The sequence below is a fragment of the Protopterus annectens genome, chromosome 3.part0, assembly GCF_019279795.1.
Source record: "Protopterus annectens isolate FY-2018-M chromosome 3.part0, PAN1.0, whole genome shotgun sequence".
In the NCBI taxonomy this organism is placed as follows: Eukaryota; Metazoa; Chordata; order Ceratodontiformes; family Protopteridae; genus Protopterus; species Protopterus annectens.
Window position 1 is genome coordinate 416,197,906 of NC_056731.1, and position 26,543 is coordinate 416,224,448.

Consider the following 26,543-nt stretch of genomic DNA (forward strand, 5'->3'; position numbering starts at 1 on the left):
CCTTGCAAATGCTTCCAAACAATACCCCTTTTTTTGTTTTCCCCCTTATAGATTAAAAAAAAAGCTTCCCCCAGCCTTTAAAAAATATAAACCCCAAAAAAAAAAATAAAAAAAACAATTTTTGGGCAAACCAAAAAACAAAAAATAAACAAAAAAAAGAAAAACAAATTCCCCCGGAGGCCCTAATTACAAACACCCCACACCAACACACGCCTCCAAAGCAGCCCCCCAAGCACCCCCCACCTCCAAACATAGCACATGCAACACATAGTACACAAAGCTGGTGTGCCAAACAGTCACAGGCCAGAAGGAGAAACAACATGCCTGATACAGTTGTAATAGGTGACTCCATAGTCAGACACACTGCTGTCCCATTCACCAGACTGAAAAAGGGGAAAGGGTACAGTAAGCTGCCTGTAGGCTGCTGCAATACACCACATAACACAAGTACGCAGGTCACCCCAAAAAGTAGAAATATGATGCAGTCATTGTCCATGCTGGTGTGAATGACCTGAGATGTACCTCCTGGACTACATGAAAAGAGACATGATGAGCTCTCTGAGTATGTACTCCAGGCTGGTATGACACTGCCATTTGCAGCATCCTACCCTCACCAAGAATGATGCCACAGTACAAACACAGAAGATCAGCTTTAAAAAGTGGCACAATTACTGCTGTCATTCCAAGAGGATCTAATGTCTGTCTGCTTGGGATGTCATGCTTGACAAGCCATGCTGCTGTTCCAGGGATGGCTTGCACCTGTTACCCTGGGCATCTGGATATTGGATAAGGCTTTGCCACCTCCATAGACCCGTAGGCAAGGCTGAAAAGACTAACCCACCACCCTAGAAAACATAAGTGGTAAGAAACATAAGGGTAATGCTGACCAATGCCAGTGTAAACCTGCAATATGCATGCTCCTGAGGCCCTCCCAGTATGGAGAACATCGATGTCTGTGCAGTGACAGAAACGAGCTGCAAGCCTACTGACAGCACACGAGCACTACCAGGTTATAGCTCATATCATCGTTATGGCCCCAAAACCTGGACCAAAACAAAAAAGGGGGGAGTATCCATATTCAGCACAGACACCCAACCCCAGGTAACTGACAATGCACGGCATGGGAGACCACCCATGTGCACCTAACCGTGGGCAAAACTGCTGTACAGTCTGTCATGCACAGACCACACTCCACACAGGAACCCCACCCAGACGTCCTGAAGACACTGGACAGTATGAATGTCCCACCAAATACCAAACAAGGTACTCACAAATTACCACATAGGTGGTAAACCATTATGTATGGAAGGAGTAATCAGGGACCTAGGGACACAAGTGGACAGTAACCTGTTATGTGACACTCACATTGCCAATGTGGCTAGGAAGACTGTCTATATTGGACACCGTATCATGAAAGGATTCACATCATCAACAGAGGTCATTGTCCCCCTGTACTGTTCTCTTATCAGACCCATAATCTAGTACAATGCCTCATTTGGATGTACCTTACCTGACAACTGCGGGTTAGAAAGACCTCAAAGGTACCTCACCAAGAGGATAAAGGGTCTCAAATATATGTCATATGCTGCCTGGCTGTAGACACCCCAGCTGAATGAGTCACATACTGCCTACACAGAGGCATTGTATGTCTGTTGTACAAAGCCATGTCCAACACAGGAGTAATGGACATGCTCCACCCCAGAAAACTCAAAGCCATTGGAGCTGTGAAAAATGTCAACCTCAACACATAATGAAATAGGATGGCTGGAGGGACAGATACATAACCCAGAGGCCCCCCACACCCTGGAACAAAATCCCACTCCATGTTAGGCAGAGCCCCTCACTGCCCTCTTCAACAGGAATTTGCCAAGTGGATGGATGATCATAGATGTAACTGGGGTCTTCACTGTGTCACGTCCAGACAGAGGCACAGTAAAGTAAATCATAAATGGCCATAATATTCACATAGCAAGGGGCGGCGAAAGACACACACACTCTGGCTAGGCTTACAAATGCCCTAGGGTGGATAGCCTAGTATGAACCTATGAACCTATGAAGATACAAATTGTACAGGACACTAAGGATAATCCCAAGGCTTACTCAACTGATGGTAGAAACCGTGTTGGGAATTCACAGATATGCTCTGAATCACACAAATATTGCAAACAACATACAAAACACACACACATATTGCCACTGTACAGGTGCAGTGCAACCCCCCCCTCCAGAATGCAAAATATCTATCCCAGCAGACTGCTGGCCCCCTGACATTGCAGATGCTGAGGTAACAGCCAGCATCTACAAAGCAAAACACACAGCAGCAATGGTATGAGATGGTGTCCTGGGCTGAGTCCAACATGGACTCCAAGAAGAATGGAATGCCAAATCACACTCCTGCTCAATGTCAGCCTTACCACAGGATATGTACCCAAAGAGCAGTGTACAACAACAGTGGTCCTTCTCAACAAAGGTGTTGCCTGAATGGATACTGCAAACTACCACCCCAGAATCCTGACAAGCTTGGTCTGCACAGCTATGGAAAGGATCAGCATGTACCGCAGACATAAAGATATTGGGGACCTACTGACACTGGACCCTACCCAGTGTGGTTTTTTGAAGTGCAGATCGTGCCCCTAAACATGTTTGACCATTTGAAACAGTCATTAAGGTCATTGATGAGGGCAATGTGGTCCACACAGCGTAGTTGGACCTTGCAAATGCTTCCATACAATACCCTATGTTTCATTATAGATATGCTCACCAGCTTAAATATAAACCCCTATGTCAGCATAGGGGTTGCAAACCAGACCAAGGACAGAACTGACATGGTCAGACATGCTGCAGCCATGCAGACTACAAACCAGAAAAACTGGCATCCCACAAGGCTTGGTCCTGGGACCTCCTCGTTTTGGGATATATGTCCCATAGGTACAGGCCAACATGGAAGGACGGTCTGAACATGTATGCAGAGGATACAAAATGCCCCCCATTCTGACCCCCAGCTACACAAGCACCCAAAAGGGCCACATGAAACAGACAACTGGGGCCCAACCATGTCGCAAGCTAATTCAGAAAAGGTATATCAACACCTTATAACAGTAATGCCCCCAAAACCCATATGTTAACCCAACGTCCTAACAGTAAAAAGACCCGGGGGAAAAAGGTGTGTTCCTGATTACAAACAGTCTGTATGCACAGAAACTCCATATACCCACCCAATCATGAAGGTTGTCAATCTGAAAGGGGAGGTCATTTTGGGCCTGAACCCCAGCAAAAATTTACTACAAAAGCCCCTGTGGGGGGTCCTCACAGACACCCCATCAAGTAAATCCCCAACAGTCCCTCACCAGGGGATCAAAGAGTTGAAAGTGGCCTGGTTCCTGATTAAAAAAACGCAGCTCCACACACACTCCATACTGCCCCAAGGCAACTTGCCCGATTAAAAGCCAGCCAAGCTGGTCAATGAACATGTGCACCTTGACAACTGAATGGCATGACTATGCACATGAGAGACCTGCCCCACACTGCTACATGGAAATTAGCATGATATAACCAGAAGCCACCCCCCCATGAGTAAAATCCCCGTACATTTTCCGGTACTCATGTTTCCTAAGAGGAACTGATGAGTATGGGAGAGGAGGGTTTTTCCCTGGGTACACGTTAGTCACAAACGGGGGCACAAACAACCATGAATATGTTGGCAAACTCCACAAAAGTGTGTCTAAGGACAAACACCTCTGACACTTAAAATGGCCTAGGGCACATCCTTTTTGCCAAAGTACACCTAGGGGAATCATACCAAGTTGGACAACCCGGTATGTAGTTATTCGAACAAACAAAATTCAGATTGCCAATGGGCCCCTAACCAGGCTGTTGTGCTCCTATGGAAATTTAAACAGTGATAGGACTAAAGCCCAAACGTCCACCACATAAAGTACTGAAAATAACTATGGTTAAGGTTAGGCGTTGAAAAAATTTTACAACTTAGCAAAGTTCCCTGCCCCCAGGACAGTATAATCCCTGTTGTGTTTACAAAAAGCAGTTGGCAGTCTCCCTGAACAAACACAAATGGGAGATAGTTAAGCCACCCTCCCAAAAGTGGGGGGTGGGTTCCTTTGGAAAAAAAGGGTTCCCTTTTTAAAAAGGGCCCCCTTCTAACCCGGGGGGGGGGGGGGGGGGGGGGGGGGGGGTTTTTGTGTGTTTTTTTTTTTTTTTTTTTTTTTTTTTTTTAAAAAGAATTTTGGGCAATTCAAAATAAAACCCCAAAAAACTTGGGGGGGGGCCCCCCCTTTTCTTTCCCTTTTGGGCCTGGACCAATTTTTTCCCCCTGGGGCCCAAAACACCTTTTTTTTGGGGGGTTTTGGGGTTGAATTAAAAACATAATGAAATAGGATGGGCTGGAGGGACAGATACATAACCCAGAGGCTCCCCACACCCTGGAACAGAATTCCACTCCATGTTAGGCAGAGCCCCTCACTGACACTCTTCAACAGGAAACTTGCCAAGTGGATGGATGATCATAGATGTATACTGGGGTCTTCACTTTGTCATGTCCAGACAGAGGCACAGTAAAGTAAATCATAAATGGCCATAATATTCACATAGCAAGGGTCACAAAGACACAAAGACACACACACTCTGGCTAGGCTTACAAATGCCCTAGGGTGGATAGCCTAGTATGAACCTATGAACCTATGAAGATACAAATTGTACAGGACACTAAGGATAATCCCAAGGCTTACTCAACTGATGGTAGGAACCGTGTTGGGAATTCACAGATATGCTCTGAATCACACAAATATTGCAAACAACATACAAAACACACACACATATTGCCACTGTACAGGTGCAGTGCAACCCCCCTCAGAATGCAAAATATCTATCCCAGCAGACTGCTGGCCCCCTGACATTGCAGATGCTGAGGTAACAGCCAGCATCTACAAAACAAAACACACAGCAGCAATGGTATGAGTTGGTGTCCTGGGCTGAGTCCAACATGGACTCCAAGAAGAATGGAATGCCAAATCACACTCCTGCTCAATGTCAGCCTTACCACAGGATATGTACCCAAGAGCAGTGTACAACAACAGTGGTCCTTCTCAACAAAGGTGTTGCCTGAATGGATACTGCAAACTACCACCCCAGAATCCTGACAAGCTTGGTCTGCACAGCTATGGAAAGGATCAGCATGTACCGCAGACATAAAGATATTGGGGACCTACTGACACTGGACCCTACCCAGTGTGGCTTTCTTAAGTGCAGATCCTGCCCCTAAACATGTTTGACTCATTTGAAACAGTCATTAAGGTCATTGATGAGGGCAATGTGGTCCACACAGCGTAGCTGGACCTTGCAAATGCTTCCAAACAATACCCTATGTGTTCATTATAGATATGCTCACCAGCTTAAATATAAACCCCTATGTCAGTAGAGGGGTTGCAAACCAGACCAAGGACAGAACTGACATGGTCAGACATGCTGCAGCCATGCAGACTACAAACCAGATATAACTGGCATCCCACAAGGCTTGGTCCTGGGACCTCCCTCGTTTGGTATATATGTCCCATAGGTACAGGCCAACATGGAAGGACTGTGTCTGCACATGTATGCAGAGGACTACAAACTGCCCACCATATCTGACCCTCCAGCTGACACAAGCATCCCACAAAAGGGCCACATAGAAACAGACAACTGGTGCCATAGCCATGTCAGCAAGCTAATTGCAGAAAAGTGTATAGTCAACACCCTTGGATATACAGTAAGTGCCCACCAATTACCACATAGGTGTTAACCCATTACGTACCTAACATGTAATGAGAGACCTGGGGACACAAGGTGATAGATATCCTGCATTGGACAAACATGTGGCTGTAGTGTTCACAGAAACATACCATATACCCACCTAATCATGAAGGTTGTCAGATCTAGATAAGGGGAGGTCATTGTGGCTCTGCAGTCATCCTTCATCAGCATTACAATTGACTACAATAGCCCCTGTGGGATGTACCTCAGCAGACACCTCCATCAACTGTAAAGTCCCCAACAGTCCCTCACCAGGAGTATCAAAGAGCTTGAACAGATGGCATGTGTTGCCTGATTAAACAAACTGCAGCTCCACACACTGCCATACTGCCCACCCAGAGGCAAGCTGTGCCTGATGTATAAAGCCATGTCCAAGCTGGAATCAATGAACATGCTGCACCTTGTACAATCTGAATGGCAGTGAGCTATGCACATGAGAGACCTGAACCCCAGCACTGACATACATAGGACAAGCTGTACTGCATGATCCATAACACAGAAGCCACCCCCACTCATGAGTAAACTCCCAGTACACGTTATCCATAGAGTCACTCATCGATTCTCCTCAAGAGGAATCATGATGAGTGGATGGGAGATGGTAGGTTTACCCTGGGTATCACTGTTATGTCACAGGTAGGCAGAGGCACAGTATACTAACCATGACATATGTCATGGCAAACTCCACTTACAATGTGTGTCTAAGGACAAACACACTCTCTGACTAGCATTAGAAATGGCCTAGGGCACATCGCTACTGTTTGCCAATGTACACCTATGTTGTGGAATACACTACCAATGTTGGACAAGCCTGGTATAAGTAGTTCATATCTGAACATAATGCAACATGGTCAGATGTGCACAACTGGCCCCTAACCAGGCTGTTGTGCTCACTATGGAAATTTAAAGCAGTGATAGGACTAAAGCCCAGGATACTGTCCACCACAGTGAAAGTACTGAACCAGTACACTATACGGTACTACAGTGTTAGGTCAGTATGAAAGGATGTTGACAACTGTATGCAAAGTATCCCATGCAAACCCTGCAGGCACAGTATAATCCCTGTTGTGTTCACACACAAAGCAGTTGGACAGTAACTACACAACATGACACACAACACACAACCATAAACGGGAGATATTGTTGAAGTTCACACTCATCCACAAATGTGGTGGGCTGCAGAGTTCAACATATGGAAAGCACACACTGGGCATGCTCGCACACTTTGATAAATGTGACATATGTCAGACAACATGCCATGGGAAGGCTGAACTGGGCATGCTCACACACTTAGGCCAAATCTCAGTTTAGCAGTTGGCCACACATATCTGGTATGTATGCGTGTTATTCCAGGAACCAACCACATTACAGCAATCTGCCCAGTGCACACAGTTAAATGACTACAGAGACATACGTGATATAGTGGATCCCTCCCATATGCAAACATCTTCCACAGATACACACGTTGTTCATACAAACAGGGAATGCTATGGCAATAAAGACCTGCAAACAGTCTATCAGCAACAAATAATGTGCATCTGACAATTAAACATATGGGTGTAGAGGTCAACACTAGGCTGTTTGCCCTAGGGAATGACAGCTTAGCCAGAGTGTGCTTGGCGTCTGCCTCCCCAGTACAGTAGGCTACTGTGCCATTGTAAAGTAGGTCACATAAGGCACCGTGTGAGGCTAGTGTGCTGTGCCTCTGTCAAGCAGGGACACAGTGGAGATCCCAGGGTTTAAGCCACATCCATGTTGTTGGTGTGTGCTGGAAGAGGGTTGCTGAGGACCTCTAACAGTAAGTGGGCATCAATAACAGACTGAGGGGAGCCTTATCTGCATTGTCTGGACAATTTCACTGTCAACACTGTGTTGTGATGATTATGTGGGATTGAAGTGTCGTGCCGGTACTGTTCAGAGATGTCCTCCCTCTGTGGGCTACTGCTCTGCAATGTATTAGCTCACTCTGTCTGTTGGACAGCTCATATATGGCTGGTGTACACCTGACAGGTGTCCTGTTGTGGAGCAGTCATGGGTATATTTGGGATAGCATGATCAATGCAAACCTTCCACATGCTCATAGAATGCAATTGTCAAGGATTATGCAGAGTGGCCTGTTTACTCCCCCGGCATGGGTCCTTTGAAGTCTTCCACCCCAGTCTTCACAAGTGTAAAGTCTGCTTGTGATAAATACTGTTTGTTTGCAGTGACAACCTTGCCTGGGGGTGGGGATGGGACATGGATGTCCAGGGAAAGGTGGGTATGGTCAGATATCAACAATGGTGGTCTACCTCTGGTGTGGAACAGTGAGTACCCATGTTGCAGATGGTCAGGTGCAATATGTATTCCCCCTTGTGGCTGTGGTGAGTGGTTCTGCCATAGCACATGGACTCACAAATTGTAGTGGCTGTAGGATAATGTTGTAGAGGCCTGAGTAGTTCCCACACACAATATGCCTGTACCTGACGTTAACAACTGGAATGGTGTATGTGAACACCGGCATATCCTGGCACTGTTCCCAGGGAAGCAAAGTGTGTGTCCTGGATGTGGGAGGGGTGTTCTGGACTGGTTGTGTTGTGTGTTACAGGTCCTGTGGTCACGAAGCATGGTATAGAACATAACCTGCCAGTGCGATGTGCATATCTGACCCTGAAGTAGGTGGCTGCAAATGCATATATATGCTATCCCCCACCTGACAGGTAGTACTAGATGTACATACCTCTGTAGAAATAATGATGTCAGCACCCTATAAATACTGCAGGTGCAGAACAGATGCCCAGTAATTTGGATAGCGTGCCCTGCTAATGCGTCTTTCTCAAGTGTCATAATATAGTTAGGTAGGGGGTTTGAACCCTGCAAATGTTGAGTGGGGTTGTTGTGTGTGCAAGTCTGTGTGAGGGAGATGCCCCTTTTGGCAACTGGGAAAACACACTACAGGATGCACATTCCCCTTTCTAAGCACTGATGATGTCAGCACCCTATAAGTACAGCAGGGGAAGGGAAACCTCCCAGTAATGTGAATAGCACGCTCTGCTAATGCATCCGTCTCAAGTGTCATAACATAGCTAGGTAGGGGTTTGAATCCTGTAAATGCCTAGTGTGTGTGGAGGGGGGTTAGTTTGTGTGCAAGTCTGTATGAAAGAAATGTCCCTTTTGGCAACTAGGAGAACACACTACAGGATGCACATTCCCCTTTCTAAACACTGATGATGTCAGCACCCTATAAGTACAGCAGGAGAAGGAAAACCTCCCAGTCATGTGAATAGAGCGCTCTGCTAATGCATCCGTCTCGAGTATCATAACATAGTTAGGTAGGGGTTTGAATCCTACAAATGCCCAGTGTGTGTGGAGAGGGGTTAGTGTGTTGCAAGTCTGTATGAAAGAAATGTCCCTTTTGGCAACTAGGGGAACACACTACATGATGCACATTATCCTTTCCAAACACTGATGATGTCAGCACCCTATAAGTACAGCCAGAGAAGGGAAACCTCCCAATAATTCAAATAGCACGCTCTGCTAATGCATCTGTCATAACATAGTTAGATAGGGGGTTTGAATCCTGCAAATGACAAGTCTGTGTGTTGGGATGAGGGGAGTTTGTGTGTGTACAATTCTGTATGAAAAATATCTGCTTTTTGGCAATCAGGAGAACACACTACATGATGCACATTACCCTTTCCAAACACTGATGATGTCAGCACCCTCTAAGTACAGCCAGAGAAGAGGAACCTCCCAGTAATTCGAATAGTGCGCTCCGCTAATGCATCTCTCTCAAGTGTCATAACATAGTTAGGTAGGAGTATGAATCTTGCAAATGGTAAGTGTGTGTGGAGGGATAGTAGGGTGTGTGTAATTGCAAGTGTGAAAAAACAGCTCCTTTTGGCAACTACTACAATACACCAGATGCTGCATATTCCCCCAGTAAACATAGGTGATGTCACCACACTATAAGTACAGCCAAACAGGGCAAATCGCCCAGTAATGCAAATAGTGCGCTCTGCTACTGGGTCTATTACTACTGTCAGAGCACAGATAGGTATGTTTTGGAAACCCACAACTGCCACGTGTGTTTGTGTCACACAAAATGCCCATGTGTGGGTTGTTGTTCATAACAATGCATGACATTGCTTAAACCAGCAATGGCAATGCACACATGATGTATGTGTGTGCCACATACACATATATACCTGTGACCTTCAATAGTTCCCATGTCTGACACGTGCCTCAAGTGAATAAATGGTATTTGCACTGCATAACATTATGACTGTGTCTTACTGTGCAGGGGCTGCATGCGGTATGTGTATAAACAGTGCGAGTTGTATATGGTATCATCCTAACAGTGGGGGATACACATCTGGTCTGGGCCATACAGTCTACATGTAGTCGATGAACAGGTGCTGCATGTTCCCACCTGTTGTGGGAGTGGTAACATGTTGTTCCACTGCAATTCAGTGACTACATGCTGGGAACCTTTCAGCTAGTGTGTTGTAGCTACAGTAATGCTCACACACAATGTTCGGCTGGATGCAATCCAGCCATATAAAGACATATGTAGAGACCGTCATATTCCCAGTGTTGTTAGGGAGGACAGGTGGGTTTCCTGTGTATGGGAGGGTTGTGTGTGCCAGGCTATGAACCAGAAGGCAGTCCAACACACTGTTAGCTGCACATGGATAGGCCCTGATGCTTTGTGCTGTGCCAAAAACCTGGAGGTGTGTGTATCTGTGGTGCCTTGAGATACCTACCCCCTGTTTATGTGTGGTACATGTGTAGGGGACGACAGGCATGGTATGAGGTATAACCTGGCAGTGATGGGTTGCACCTGTGAGTCGTGAATCAGGAATCTGTTACTGCACAGATATTGCAGTTTACCATGCTGAGGACAGTGTCCAGTGCATGCAGCTTGCGGTGTACACTGCTGGTGTTGTGTAGCATTACTGTTAGTGTCCTATCCCATGTGATACCCGCGGAGGTGGCTATGTAATCTGAGCCCTGCAGCAGAAGGCACTATGTGTGTATCAAGAGGCTTCACCAATATACAATGGCCCATGGGTGACACGTGCAAGCTGCCCCACATAAATCATTGCAGCTTCCCTAGCATGTAAGCACACGCTGACAGCCATTGGATACCCTATGAATGACATTGGAGATTGAGCAAAATGTAGACATAGAATACCCTTCCTACATATTGTGGTAGCATATCTGGTAATGGTATGATGGCAACCAAGGTCAGGCTCATACCAGCCCATGCCACATGCTGAGAGAGCCCTTCTATGTTCCCTATCATGTAGTCCAGGGAGGTATGTCTCAGGTCATCCATAGTGGCATGGACAATGACTGAGTCATATGTGTCCATGCCTCTGACTGACCTGTATGCATGTGTTATGTGGTGGACCATAGTGCCCCACTGGCATATCACTGTGACCTTCACCATGTACAGCCTGTTGAGCGGGACCCCACTGCACCGGCCAAGAGAGGTACCTGACACATCTGTAGCAGGTGTGTTGTGTAGCCCTACAGGCTGTGAGTGTTTGGCACACAGGATGTGTGTGCCATGTGTGGCATGTGCTCTGTTCCGACTTAACGTATGCCTGTGTGCCAGCTGCGGAGGTGTGTGATGCTCAGGCAGGATGCTATTCTGAGGCTCCAAGTATGCCCCAGTGTGTTCATGTGTTTGGATTGCTGTCAGTGCAGGTCTATGTCAGACTGGTATTGTAGTCACTGTAGTATGTCATGCCACCTGACAGGGTATGGCAGTACTGGGTTCAGAGTGCTCAGTCCCCAGATTGGCTATGTGGTTGTATCTCATACATGTGTTGTACGTTCCTGGCCAGGGGAGAGGGTTGACTGCATACATGTGGCAGCTGTGACATTGCCACATGACTCACATATACCACAACTGGACCATAGAGGTGATTCACAAGTGACCTTTGCACATGCTACCATAGTAGTGTGATTGCCATGGTGATTACCAACACATAGGGCCAATGGGGAACAACATACTGAAGGTGAGTATGTGTGGGTGTACTGCTTCTGATTTAATAGCACTGGCATTTATGACTGCACACGTGGGCAAATGCCAGGTAGGTCATATGCAATGTGTTACAGGCAACGTACATGCGAACAGGACAGACAGTGACGTTCTGTCACGTGAGACATTGACATACATATAGTATGCTATGCAGATGTCACTAGGAATCCACAGAAGCTCTGTAAATCTGCATTGCAGGTGGAATCAGTGTTCCAGGGAACCTCAAGCAAACATGTATGCAAACAAAGCTACAGTAAGCAGGGCTGGAAGTAGTCCATTGTACAACAAAGAAGGGGTACCACTTCCAGTAGGTAACAGTGCAAATATGCAGGCACTATAAACATGTACCCAGGAATGCACAGCTCAGATGTTCATGGTAAAACTGATATTATTTAAAATTTAATTTAATTTAAATTAAATTGGTACTGCACACATATCAACATGCACAAACATCCACATTGCATAGTCGTTGTAGGCAACATGCCACCATTAGTGTACATGTCCATCATTGCGTATCACTACTTGCATTACCTTCTCCCCTGTGCTACCTATGTATGTGGCTATCTGTTGACATCCTTACCACCGGTATGCAATAATGTGCAGCTGTTACACTATGGTACTTACTATGGGTGTAGATAACAATTCAGGACAGTCATACAGTTACTGCATCAGGCATGCTGGGATATACACACAATCATATCAGCACACTGTACTGTTACCAACATGATACTAGTAATACACTTCTATGTAGTCACCCTGTGCATCAGCAACATGTTAACCTGTTCCTGCACTGATGTTGGAGATTGCAGGAGGTGGCACAGTTTCATCATTATGCACAGGGTGTGAACTAGGTATGCCTGAGTCTGCCACTGATACCACCAATTGACATGTATATGTATGTGTGTTGGTGAGGGACAGCAGTACAGGGTGGGGCACTGTTGATGCAGTGTGTGCATGTATGTGGTAGCCCTAGGTGTTAACATTTCACATGTGTGTATGCATGCACACAGTTCCACCTCATGGCTGCCATATACTGGAGTTTGTGGACAGCCACAGACTGCACCTGGCAGGTCATACAGATCAGTGTCTGTGGCCACGGACATGGTACCTGTGCCTGGCAGGGGTGCTACGGACTGTATCCGGTACTAAGCCAGACTGGGTACTGTCATCAGAAGCGGGTGTTTGTTGACTGGACACAGGTCCCTGTTGGGACTGTCCAGAGCCACGTGCATTGCTGGGGCTGCTGCTGGCACTATGGGGGCGTCCGCGGGCCTGTTGTCATCCGCACTGACTGCCAGCTGCTGCTGTTGCTGGCATATGGCCACGTCGACGCCACAACTGTCCACCATTGCCCTGGCTCATGGACATGTAGTTGTGGAACTGCTGTAATATGTCCCCACAACGTCTGTCTATGACATTGGTGAAATTACGGATAGCATCTGCAATGTCACGCATACTGTCATTCATGGATGTGCGACATGCTCTCAGCTCCCTCAGACCCTGTCTGGTGTAACTTTCCATACGTGACTGTGCCTGCATGACAGCCCAAAACATAGCTGAGGTTGACATACCTCTTTGGGCACGTCTGCCAGAGGCAATGCATACCGGATGCTCCCACGAGAACCCATGGGCAACTATCTGTGTGGTACCATCTCAGGACCCTGCCCATGGCTGCTGTGTGGGGAAGCATGTGCCACAGATACCAGATTACCCTGGTCAATGCCCACTGTATCCTGTCCATCACCTAGGGACAATGGTGACATAGGATGTACTGGCAGGATGACTGTGCGCAATGATGGGGTTGACAGCTGTGTACTGTCAATTGGCTGACCAATGACAGACCCTGACACACCTTCCTGTGCCATTACACAGATATCATCATTATCAGTACCTGTGGCACCAGATTCAGGTTCCCTGCTGCAGGACACCAGAGCAGCACCAGAACCTGTGGGAGGAAGACAGGAAACACAGTTTACAATGTCTACACAATGTTACCAGTGATGCACACATGCACACATGCATACGTGGACACATGCACACATGCACACGTGGACACATGCACACATGCATACAAGCACACATGCACACGTGCACACATGCACACATGCACACGTGGACACATGCACACATGCACACGTGGACACGCACACATGCACACATGCACACATGCACACATGCACATGTGGACACATGCACACATGCACACGTGGACACATGCACACATGCACACATGCACACCCCGCAGTATACACACAGATCACTACTGAGTTACACTATTATTACTAGCACTATCAGGACTATTATAGGTATTGTTAATACACACTCACCAGCATGGATGGGCTGCCTTGCTGTAACACCGGAGGGACCTGCAGAAATGAGGGGATTAATGTCAGTGGGCACAACTGTGCCATTGATAGTGAGTATGATACAGTTCAGTAGTACAACAGTTGCCTTTCACATGTCAGCTGCTGATATTGGCAATATCACACCTGCACAATTACATACTATGTTGACAGCTACATACCAAGGACACACCTTACACATGCATAAACTAACAGTGTACAGAACAGTCAAGTGTACATATGGCATATTACCTGCACGCTCCATGTCGTGTTGCTGTGTGGCGCCAGCCTCCATCATAATGCAGGTGTGTTGCTGTTGATGTTCCTGGGCTGGAGCCACAACACTTAGGAGTAGCCCCTCCAGTCTGGTGAGAGGGGATGTGTGGCCACCCCACCTCCTATGGCGACCTGTTGCCTGTGGATATCCGACGCACGCTGATGGACATTTCTGATTAAATCACTGCAGTGATGTCATACCTGCTCATATGTCCTATTATGCATGTCAATGTCATTTACCCTACGGACAAGGTCTTGCCACAGTGCAGCCCTCTCCTGCTGATTCTGGCTGGTGCGGGAAAACAGTATGTCATAATCCCGCACCAGGCTCTGGTGTATCTCTTCATCTTCTGCAGCAGAGTAGGCAGGATTTCGCTGACACGCCATGTCCCTGAAAGAGAACACAAACAGGATATCAGCAAACTATGTCAGCAAAATATGGCACACATACTATACATGATACTCAACTGTAGTGATATACTACTACTCTCATATGTAGCACGTGTGTGTCTCTTGGTGGATACACATGTACATGGCCAGATATCAGTGCTCAGCCGACACCTGTGCAACAATACCTGACACATTCCATACAACATAGTACCAAGCCCCATCAGTCAGCACACTGAGACAGATCCAATGCACCACCTCACTCTGGGGGTTCATAACAAGGTACTGTATGTGGAACGTCATCCACTAGTGTGATCTGGACACAAACTAATCGGCCTGGATATACATATCCCACCACCACCACCAGCACAGTAGACTACTTTGAAATATATGTGAATAGACAGATTTTCACTTGTTAGGACTGAGATGGTATCCATGCAGCCCATTGGGCCAGTGGAAGCAACAACCCACAATGCTGACCCCTTTGCAAATGCTTCCCACGGACATCCCCAAGAATGCATGGAACATGCACACACAATTCTAACCCAGACCCTATGCACAAAGGTTAAGCATCCTGTCTGGTGGACCCCAGCCAAAGACAAATTGTATAACGATAGAAGGAGGCTACTGCAGGACAGAGCAGAATCACATAAAGGGAAGGCATCTGTGGTCAGCACTAGTAAAAAGCTAAGTTCCCTCATAACAACATCCAAGGCCAACTATGAGAGAGAAATGGCCGAGGGCACTAAAGATAACCACAAGGCCTTCTTCAGTTTTGTTAGAAACATGGACCAAAAGCCTCAGATATGCTCAGAGTTAGTACACAACTACATAAAATTCACTGAACCCACAGATATTGGCAACATTCTGGCAGACAGGTTCAGTGCAAATATCCCCCCTCTCCCCCAAAAGAAGAAATACTTATCACAGTTGAATGTAACCTCCCTGTCATCTCAGATGTCCAGGTGAGGGCTGCCCTCAGCAAAGCAGAAAACACAGCATCAATGGGACCTGATGGTATCCCTGGATGTATGCTGCGTGAACTCCAAGAGGAGCTACAACCGCATATAAAACTGATATTTAACCTTAGCCTTACTACGGGATATGTACCTGAACACTGGCGTACAGCAACAGTGGTCCCACTCCACAAAGGAGGCACCTCTACAGACCCTGGGAACTACCGCCCCATAAGCTTAACCAGCCTGGTCTGCAAAGCTATGGAAAGATTCATTATGGGACTCATATACAGCGATATTGGGGACCTACAGACACTTGATCCCACCCAGTTTGGCTTTGTGAAGGGCTGATACTGCCTTCTGAACCTGGTTGACTTTTTCAAAACAGTCACTACAGCCATTGATGAGGGCAAAGCAGTCCATACAGCCTACCTGGACTTGCCTAAGGCCTTCAACACAATACCCCACTCAGGCATCATAGACAAGCTCATCAGCTTAAATGTTAATACATATGTCACATGATGGGTTGCAAATTGGTTGAACAACAGAATCCATAAAGTCAAAATTGCGGGAGCCATGTCAGACTCAAAGCCAGTCACAAGTGGTATCCCACAGGGCTCTGTCCTAGGACCCCTCTTGTTTGGCATTTACTTCTCAGATGTGAAAGCAAACATGGGTGGGTTGTGGATGACAAAGTTTCCAGATAACTGCAAACTAGGCGCCATAGTCGATACACCAGCTGACACACACATCCTACAGACAGGCCTCACTGAAACGGACAACTGGTGCCAGAATCATGGCCTAACACTGAATGGCATGAAATGTATAGTCATCCCCTTTGGGTAAAACAATGTACACACAACTTATCACATAGACATACATATAGATACAGACCAATAACACATATGGAGGGTTCACAGTATGTTGACTATTAAATTGTTACTTTACATTACCTGTGTTTGTCACAGCTGATTGTGTTACCATTTGTATAGGTTCCTGCTGCTGCTAGCCCAGCTTGATACTGTCACTGATGACAGCTTCAACTTAGTTTTTCTTAAGTGTAGTTTTTGTTTGTGTTTTTATTTTCTTTTTTTCTTTCTTTTTCTTTCTCTTTCTCTTTCTCTTTCTCTCTCTCTCTCTCTCTGCCTCCAGACGGTGCAATGAAAGTATTTCATGCATGGACTGGGAGTACAGGATGCTTTTGTAGGTATCTGCATATGTCCATGTGATGGCCTCTGCACCAATTGTTAGCCAGCATTTGCTAATTGCATGCAGCCAGTTGTGTACTGATTGCAGTTCTCACTGTGATTTCAGGACAGTGCTATAAAAGGGTATGTGAGATAGGCGTTGCCCTTTCAGATTGTAAGGTAGGGGACCATGCTGGTATGCTGTGGACACTGTTCTGTGAGTGTAAAGGTTAGTATCTCTCTCATAATTCAGGCTGTGTTGTAGATTAACATTTCTCCATTCATCTCTCCTGTTTCCTGTACTAAGTGTGTATGTACACTGACACCTACAACTATATATATATATATATATATATATATATATATATATATATATATATATATATATATATACATATATTTATATATGTATAATAACTGACATTATTACCTACTAGCTACCAACTAGCATGGCTGTTTCTGTTCACACACTACTATTATAGAAATCCACTAGATTTGACAGTAAATATACATGACATGCTTTGTGTACTACACATCCTATATTCCCTTTACATTCATTCCTACTATTACATGATAAATTTATTGTAGCACAATATTCTTATATAACAGTCATGGTTTAGTGGTAAGTCATGCAGGCAACTGTTTCCAAGGTCCTGTGTTCGGGACTGACAGTGGGATTTTATTTTGCTTTTGAACAGACTACAGGACTTGTCATTCAGAGAGTGACTAGGGCACTTTTAAGCAGTTGTAACCAGGTTAGCGCTGGTTTGCGCGGAGCTCCCGCATGCGCACTGGCGTTCAGCTCTGTGCACACTCTCTTACAACCGCTTAACAGTGCTTACTCGTGCGCACACCCGCGCTATTTTCTTTGAAAGAAATGAAAATGGGGAGACAGGAAAGTGGTGAAAAAGGGGTCACAAAGAGGGTAAGACAGTAGGGAAACAAGCTTGGGTTTTGCAGGAGGGATGTAGGTAAGGCCCATAGCTGCCCATTTCTTCATCAGCAACAGCTGTGCATATGTTTGTAATTTGGTGTGACATTTGAAACCTTCCACCCCTGAGAGAGCTGTAAGGACAACAATACTTGTTGTACAGCCAATTGTAATTGACAGTTTCCATGTCCAGCAGACATGTGTGCGAAATGGGCAGCTATGTATGGGGCGTAATTTTTTTGTGGGTACAGAGTGCCGTTTTTTTCAGGTGAGAGTGGTATGTCAGGTAAAGGAAGTCGGTTTAGCTGGGGAGGTAGGTTGGGTAGGTCAACAGACAAGACAAACAAGACACATACAGGGGCGGTGTATGACACATGTGGGGGGGTTACACAATTGACGGGGACGGATGTTTGGATATCCAGAGCCCATGAGCCCACAGATGGCAACAGTGGAACTGATATCCCCACCCATGGGCAGTTGCCACTGTACCTTCACTGCCCAGGACGGGGCTGTGCTGGGGGCTGTGTAGGCTGGGCAACAGCATGCCCGTTAGTTGTGCCACCTGTGCCTCAAGCTGGCGTAGGGGCCCAAGAACAATTTCCTGGATCTCCCTACGCACCACAGTCCGGATGCTACGGCGGGTGAGTGGTGGTTCTCCTCCGGCCACACTTGCAGAGGGGGGATGAGCCCCATCCCCTGCAGTGCTTCCACCCGCAGGTGGCACAGGGCCACCAGAGGAGGGTCCGGACTGGGCACTACTGCCAGGTGCACTCGCCAGCTGAGGTGGGAGAGGTGGGTCCGCTGGAACCCGCCTTCCCTGTCATCCTATGTTTTGCATTATGTCATGACAGTTTGGGTTAGTAACATACAATACCATTCGCAATTAGTTGTAACAGCAGGCATTAGTATTCCCATTAACCAAACACCCAGATATTCACACCATTGAACAGCGAGCATAACACATGCATAATTTGAACAGCAGTACACAGTCCAACAACATGCATGGTTGATTGATGGCAACAGGCCATCAGGTTTGGATGTATGAACAGGGCAGATGCATCAATGTACATGCAAATATGTATGACCCAACAGGACAAATGTCCAGGGGTGTTAATTGTGATTGCACATACCAATTTCACGTGGAATGGATTATATGTGGTTATAGGGTAGGGTGAAGAAAATATAATTAACACCTTCAAATACCAATACATATGCTGTACATTTCTAATAGCTGCAGATATATACACACTACAGTTCTACCTACAGTTTCCTATGTGATAACTACTTCAAGTTGGTGATAGGAATGTTACTGCTACATCAATATACATTTTCATTTTTATTCATACACGTTCATATCTGGCTTTGTTCAGCTACATCATCCTGCTACATTTGCTTTATATAGCTATAGACAACTGTGGATGTTAGGTATTTCAGACAATCATACTATCTGCATATTGCAGACTGAGAGCAACATATCCAGATTTTGGGATACACATTCCAGCTGCAGGAACATTTTGAACACATTTTGCAGTTTGGTTCTGCTTGTCACATTCATTTCATTCTGTACTAACTGCAGTATACTTTATTCAGGAGTTATTACAACTTTATTGGTGGATTCATAACTCTTTCTCACACTCTCTCACTTGTTTTATTTTTACAATTTAGGATGGTACTTACTTCTAGGCTTTATTGACATGTTTTACCTGTAGTTATTACAATCCTTTCCAACAGTCTCACTTCTGTCATGTTTCAGTATTTCAACAGGGATATATTTCACACGTGATTTGCTCATCTTCTGCAGCTGTACTTTTCAGCCTGCTGCAGGTTGTGTACTATTATATTACAGGTGGGGCATCTTTATTTCAGACTTTATTTCAGACATTTTCATTTTTCTGTTTGGATTGCAGACTGCAACACACTTTTGTAATCAAGCAATACTTGCAAACACTCTTACGCTGTTACTTGCACATTTTATTACTTAGTGACTACACTGCACTCTTTAGCTAACTGTCATACTTTTATATTTATTTACAGTTACAGGGAGAGGATTACTGACCTGCCTGGTGGCGCAACCGCACCAGCCTATCGCCATAGGCTCTGCGGTTCGCAGAACAGACACCTGCAGCTGTAATATAAATAAAGTAATATTGGAATACACAGCTCCATAATATCAGCTAGGTTAATTTCTTACATACATAATTAGATGTAACTTACTCAGTAGTGGGGCATTGGGCATTTGCCAGGCCTCCTGGATCCAAAGGTTCAGTTGGTCCTGCTTACGTCTCTTCAGGTCCGCATGGTGGTGACGGACCTGCTCACCAGTCCTTGGAATCCCTGTGGCACTGGTGAGATCATGAGCCAACCGGTCCCACGCCTCAGCCCTATATGCTCCCCACAGAACCTGGCCCTGCATGAGTTGGGCCTCATGATTGTGGACAAGGAGCCAGACCATATATCTGGACTCCTCAATGCCCCACCTCTGTGCTCGGAAGCAACTACCCTCACCTACTCCTGACATTCTGGCTGCAAGTTAATTCTACAATCGGTTATGCAGTGTATTCCCGCCTATGGGGCTTATTTATGCCGTTTTTCCCGCACTTATCTGTGATTGGCCATTTTGGAATTGTATCAGCTTCACAAAACCTGCTTTGTCATGCTCCTCTTTCTATTCATTCCTATATATTTGCTATTACTGCATTCTTAAGTACAGCTGTCATGGCTTAGTGGTTCAGTACCTTGACTATGGTGCATGGTATCCTGGGTTCGAACCTGGCCACTGCTTTTTATATTTTATGACTGTCTAGACAGGCTAGGGGGTGTGTCTGTGTATAGGCAGTTTTGTTACAGCTTGCTCAGCGTTGCCCGTCGGTTAGCTTGTTGGCATGGTGCGCAGCTCCACGCAAACGGGTTACGCTGGTTTACGCATCATTTGGCTGTCAGCACGCATATTACACTCAACTCAGCCATGGGCACACAGTTTCAGCATGTTAAACCACTGCTCACCTGCGGGCACTCATTTTGCACCTTTTAAACCACTGCTCACCTTCGGGCACTCATTTTACACCTGTTAAATCACTGCTCACCTACGGGCAGATGCACTCACCTTGTTAAACTGTAGCTCAGCTATAGGCACATCTGGCATTTTTTATTACTTTGTTATCTCACATTTCTTCAAAATAAATGGCCTATTTCATTACATTTTACATAAAATATAATTTTATATGTGTACATATATGTCAGGGACTTGTTTCATGCTTATTTCACTAAAAATAAAAATTTATGTTGTGGGGTTTCGAGCCATGACTGCCTGCTCTTCAGCCGACGTCTCTACTGCTACGCTATTGCTTTTTGGCTTACTTTGCATAGTTAGTTCTTATATGCTTTTCCACTTACTGCTAACTGTGACTGAGCTACGGGCACGCCTGCGCAAACGAGCACACTCACGGGCAAACATCTTTACAATTTAAAAAAAATATAACATGTTCATTTATATAATTTTATGTTCATAGTCTGTGGGGGCATATTTTTGTGTTGTGTTTATTCACATTTCCATGTACTCTGTTGTGGGGGTTTACTTTAGGCACTTTTACTCTTCTGGGGGCATGTCCGCTTGCAGGGCTCGGCCTACGGACACGCCCCCTACTGTCTTCCACGGACTGTGTAAGCCTTAGGTGTGATTCAGCATGCCCTCATGCATATGCATGACATGCTGATGTCACACCGTTTAACTGCAGCCTCCGTGTAAGCCTTGTAACTCTTACACGGAGGCTTCGTGAATCCTGCCCATGGTCTTTTATATGAGTCTAAAAATTATGTTGACAAAGAAAGAAGTAATTTGGCTAAACCATATTTTGCAGATAATAGACATCAGAGAATAGAGATGGGTAAAAAATTGGAAAATAATCCTATTAGATATTTAACCCATCCCAATTTACAAAAAATTATTGGCGAGCATCCTTATTTTGCTTATAAGCGAAGTAGTAATATTAAACAGAAGTTATGCTACAAGGAAATTAATAATTGCAATAAACATGTTGAGTCAAATGAAGGGTACCTTTCTCTGCATTAATTGTGTGGCTTGTAAACACATTCACAAAGAAACATGCATTATACATCTGGTAACAGGAAAACTTGTTTTATGGAAAACATGGTTTGTCTTGCAACCTGTGTAATATGTTCTGCTTTTTACATAGGCAAATGTAGTTGAAAGTTTAAAGACAGGATTATAGAACATTTGCCAGAAATACTAAGAAATTTACTAAATAGTGTTTTATTAACTTTAGAGATGTACAAGTTGTTGAAAAAAGAACGAAGGGTGGTGATACAAGTAATAAGCTGGAAACAGTAGAGTATAGATGGATCTTAAAATTGAATACTGATAAAGATCCTGGTCTTAATGCTACAGTAAGCATTAAACCAGTTTTGAGGGAAAATCAGGTGCAGGTATAGCTACATATGAAATACTTTTTAATGTTTATATAACTATTTAAAATTACATGTATTTATATGTATTTTTTAAATAATATTTTTTAAATATTTTTTAACAGTCGGATTTGAAGCAATTATTTCTTGCACTGTACTTGGTTAAGTTTATTTATTGGCTTGTATGAGAAAGGGTAGTGACTTTAAGAAATATACATTTTAATTATTAATTGTTCTTCACATCTGACTAGTTTGCTATGTCTTGTTCTAGATTTAAAATGTGTGCTGATTTTAATGAGTTTATACTGCCATGTAGAAGGGCTGTTTAACCTGAAAGCTTTGCATCGTACTTTAATGAACTGCTGGTCTTGTTCTTGGCTTTGTTGTCCAGCTTTTTCTTGGCATTTGTGATTGTTTTTTGCTGTTGATAACATTTGCACAAAGTTTCGTTCTGTTTCTTAGCTTACTTCTGAAATGACAGAACAATTTTTGTTTGCTTTGGCCTTACCTGTATTGTCTGGAACTGCAAAGGGTGATTTTCATTTTAAAATATTTTTTTTTCAGGAAGATATTTCTAAATAATACATGCACAGGTACAAGAAACATAATTAATAGTTCAAACTTTCTCTGAAAATAAAGCTACAATTCATTTTGACATTACAGACTTAAATAAAAGTATCACCCACAGTGGTGGTGCTGTGGTAGCGTTGCTGCCTCACAGTAAGATGCTGTCTGGTTTGATTCTCAGCTAGAGTGTCTTCTGTGTGTAGACATGCATGAATGGGCATACCTTCATTGAAGGTTGTGTGTCAGGGCTGGTAACTCAGCATGTAAAAATCAACTACCAATCATTAGTGGACCGGAGTTCTGCTGTGGCGACCCCTAACTGGGAAAAGCTGAAAGACGCAACAACTAGTAGTAGAGTCAGAAACATTATAACAGTTAGCCAAGCAAAAAAGATTATTGTCATTATTTATTTATTTGTTCATCTGATAGGTAGACTGATTGAAGAACCTTCTAAGCCATGACCTGAACCATAAGGCAATACACTTGTATATAACATGAGAAATATAGAGGTATTATTGTAACAAATACATGGATATCACACATTTACTTCAGAAAATGAGTTATTTTGTAAACAAAGGCAAGGAATATAACATATAATACAGAAATCTAATGCACCACAGGCTAAATACCACACAACATAATAAAAGAAATATACTGAATGCACAGAATCAGCTGTGAAACAACAGAGAAGCATGTCAAATATTTACAAGCATAGAGCCAATGCAAACTATTTATGTCTGTCTTACGATGAACTGTTGTTTCTACAATCATATAATGTAGCCATTTTGCTGAAGGAAAGTAATGGTTGTGAAAAATTCCTAGCTGCCATATTAGGGGATGAACATTCTAAAACATATGGATGCAGCAGTGGCTAAAATCTATGAACCTTCCTGTAAATTGAAGAATGATTAAATACCTACAAAGCTGGTTAGGTAAATCTACACAAGATTTCTTCAATAAAACATAAGATGAATTATGCAAAGGTTGAAAAGTGTGAGTTAAGATCTCTACTTATACAATGATATAGTGCAGACGAAAACACTATCTAGGATTCAGAAACACTACATCCATGATTATGTCCAGATCAACACTGTTTACTATGCATGCACAATAATCCCTGAAGCTCATTATGAATGCATTCGGTGAGGCCAGTATGAGCAAATAGCAGCTCCTCATAATGGCCTCAGTAGGGACCTGCATGAAGATCATATTGGAGCAACTCAGCTCCAGAGTAAAGTAAGAGTAGCTGTTGGAAAAATTGACTATAAATGAGCGGCTTGTGTAAGCATTGCAAAACCACATGGAGAGATGGTAATACTAAAGGTTCTCAATTATTGTTGTGACTCAAGACCAAAGATAGGCAAAGAAATGTCTTATGGACCAAAGTATAGCTGTAACTGCTAAGTATTGAGTATAGAGGTGTTGTATAGCAAAAAAAAAAAAAAAAAAAAAAAAAAGAAACTGACAAATGAATGCAGAGGGAGCTAGAACTATAATAGGGATTCAGAAGACAATGGAGAAGGCAGAATTGCACATATATATATATATATATATATATATACAGAGATCCATCTGAAATATCTGAACATAGGCATGTGAAACTCAGACAGGAAGGAGGAGGGAAATTCAAAACGTAACACGATGTACCAACCTACATCAGTCCTGACATCATCACAGGTCAGTGTACATATGTTATAATGTAGATGTAATGAAAAGCAAAACAGTAAACCCGAGCGGATTTGAAAACTGTTTAGTAATATTCTCTTAAACAGAGTATTAACAAAGTAAGCTATTGCAGGTCATTTATTGAAGGGATCCGGGAAACACATATCAGAGGAGTGTTACACTGGAACAGAGTGAAAGCAGAAATCAAAAGATAGGCTTCAAGGGATACGAACCCAGTCCTCACTTTAGTGAAAGTTTTTTAAATGTAGCATTAGCAAGTTGATCCACTACAGATCTCAGACAGAAAGAGCCAGAGAAGCACGTATCATGGGAATGTTACACAAGATCAGACTGGAAGCAGAAATCAAAAGACAGGCCTTAAGGGATTAGGATCCAGGACTCTCTTCAGTGATACTTTCTTAAGCACAGCATAACAAGCTGAGCAGCTGTACAAGTCATGACTCAGGGCTCAGGGAAACATATATAAAAGGGGTATTACACATGGACAGTTTGGAGAGAGGCAGTAAAATAAAACAATATATAACATGAGAGGATTGTAACACCTCTCTGTGCATTAACAGTCTACAAGATAGGTCATTAACAAACTGAGTCATGGCAGCAATGACAAAAAAGGCATATGCTTTAATCCATTTTATATTTGACTACTGCCACACAGCAGCACTCAGCTCATTTGCACAACTGATGACAATGTCTGTAGCTCATGTAATAGATTATACTTCATTTTTACTATACAACAAGGTGTGCATTTTCCATTTAGTTATATAAGAACATCACGGATGCTCACTGTGATCCATCACACACCATAGAACCACAATTTTTTTTTAATATACCCATTTTGGCCATGTGTGTGGTATGTTTATCTATTTTTAGTGTTTATCTATTTAATGATCACATTAAAGGGTGGGAATACGAATATATGACAGAGATAAAAAGGGAAAACAAGGAAAAGGTAAAACCAAAGGTAAACAAATAAGGAATGAATAGAAAGATGCGGGGTATGAGGAATAAACTTTTTTGTAGGACAGGTGCCCATTTTTTTAAGGGAAGGGAAACTTGGGGAAGGAAGTAAGGGGAAAGTAAGATTGATAAATTACGTAACAGAGTAAGACAGACAGGAAGAGAGACAGGACTAACAGGGTGTGGGGAAACAAAATGATGGCGGGGGTACATAATATCAAAGACAACATCAGCCAAACAGAAGGAAAGCAATGGCTAGAGGAAGATTGTTAAACCAACTGGGGTGGCATGGACACAAAAGGGAGGGAAACAACAGCCAGGGATAGGATCGGATATTCTCAGGTGCAGTACCTGCCAGCTGAGGCACAGTGGAGAATACTTATCCCCTTGGGTACTGCACCAGTGGGACCTTGTTTAGAAGTTGGAGCCATGCTGGGTAGGGACATGACTCAACAAGTCACCAAAGCGTGGTCACCATGTAGCTGACAAGCATCCAGCCTCCTGTTGATGATACCCCCTACAATATCAGCCAGAGGCCAATTGATGACAAAGGTGTCACCTTCACTAACACTAATTCTGGTGGGTAGCCAATGCAGAATTCATATGGAAGGAGTCAGAGCTGCCTGATACAGGTGGTGCAGGTAGGGAAAGAGGTGAGGAGGCAACTGTGGCAGGACTGAGATGTGCTGGGTGTTTCAGCTGGTGGTGGTGGCACTGGTGTGGGAAGAGAAATACAAATGCAATGAAAGTTGCATTATAACTATAGTTACGTATGATGCAGTTTAAAAGAATACACATTGTAAGACATTAAATAATCATGGATGTCAGAAACATTTGTATGGGTCTATCTATCTATCTATCTATCTATCTATCTATCTATCTATCTATCTATCTATCTATCTATCCATCTATCTATCTATCTATCTATCTCTCTATCTATCTATCTATATGCAGGGGTAGCTTAAAACAAAAGCCAGCCTGACATACAGAATTAAAGATGTA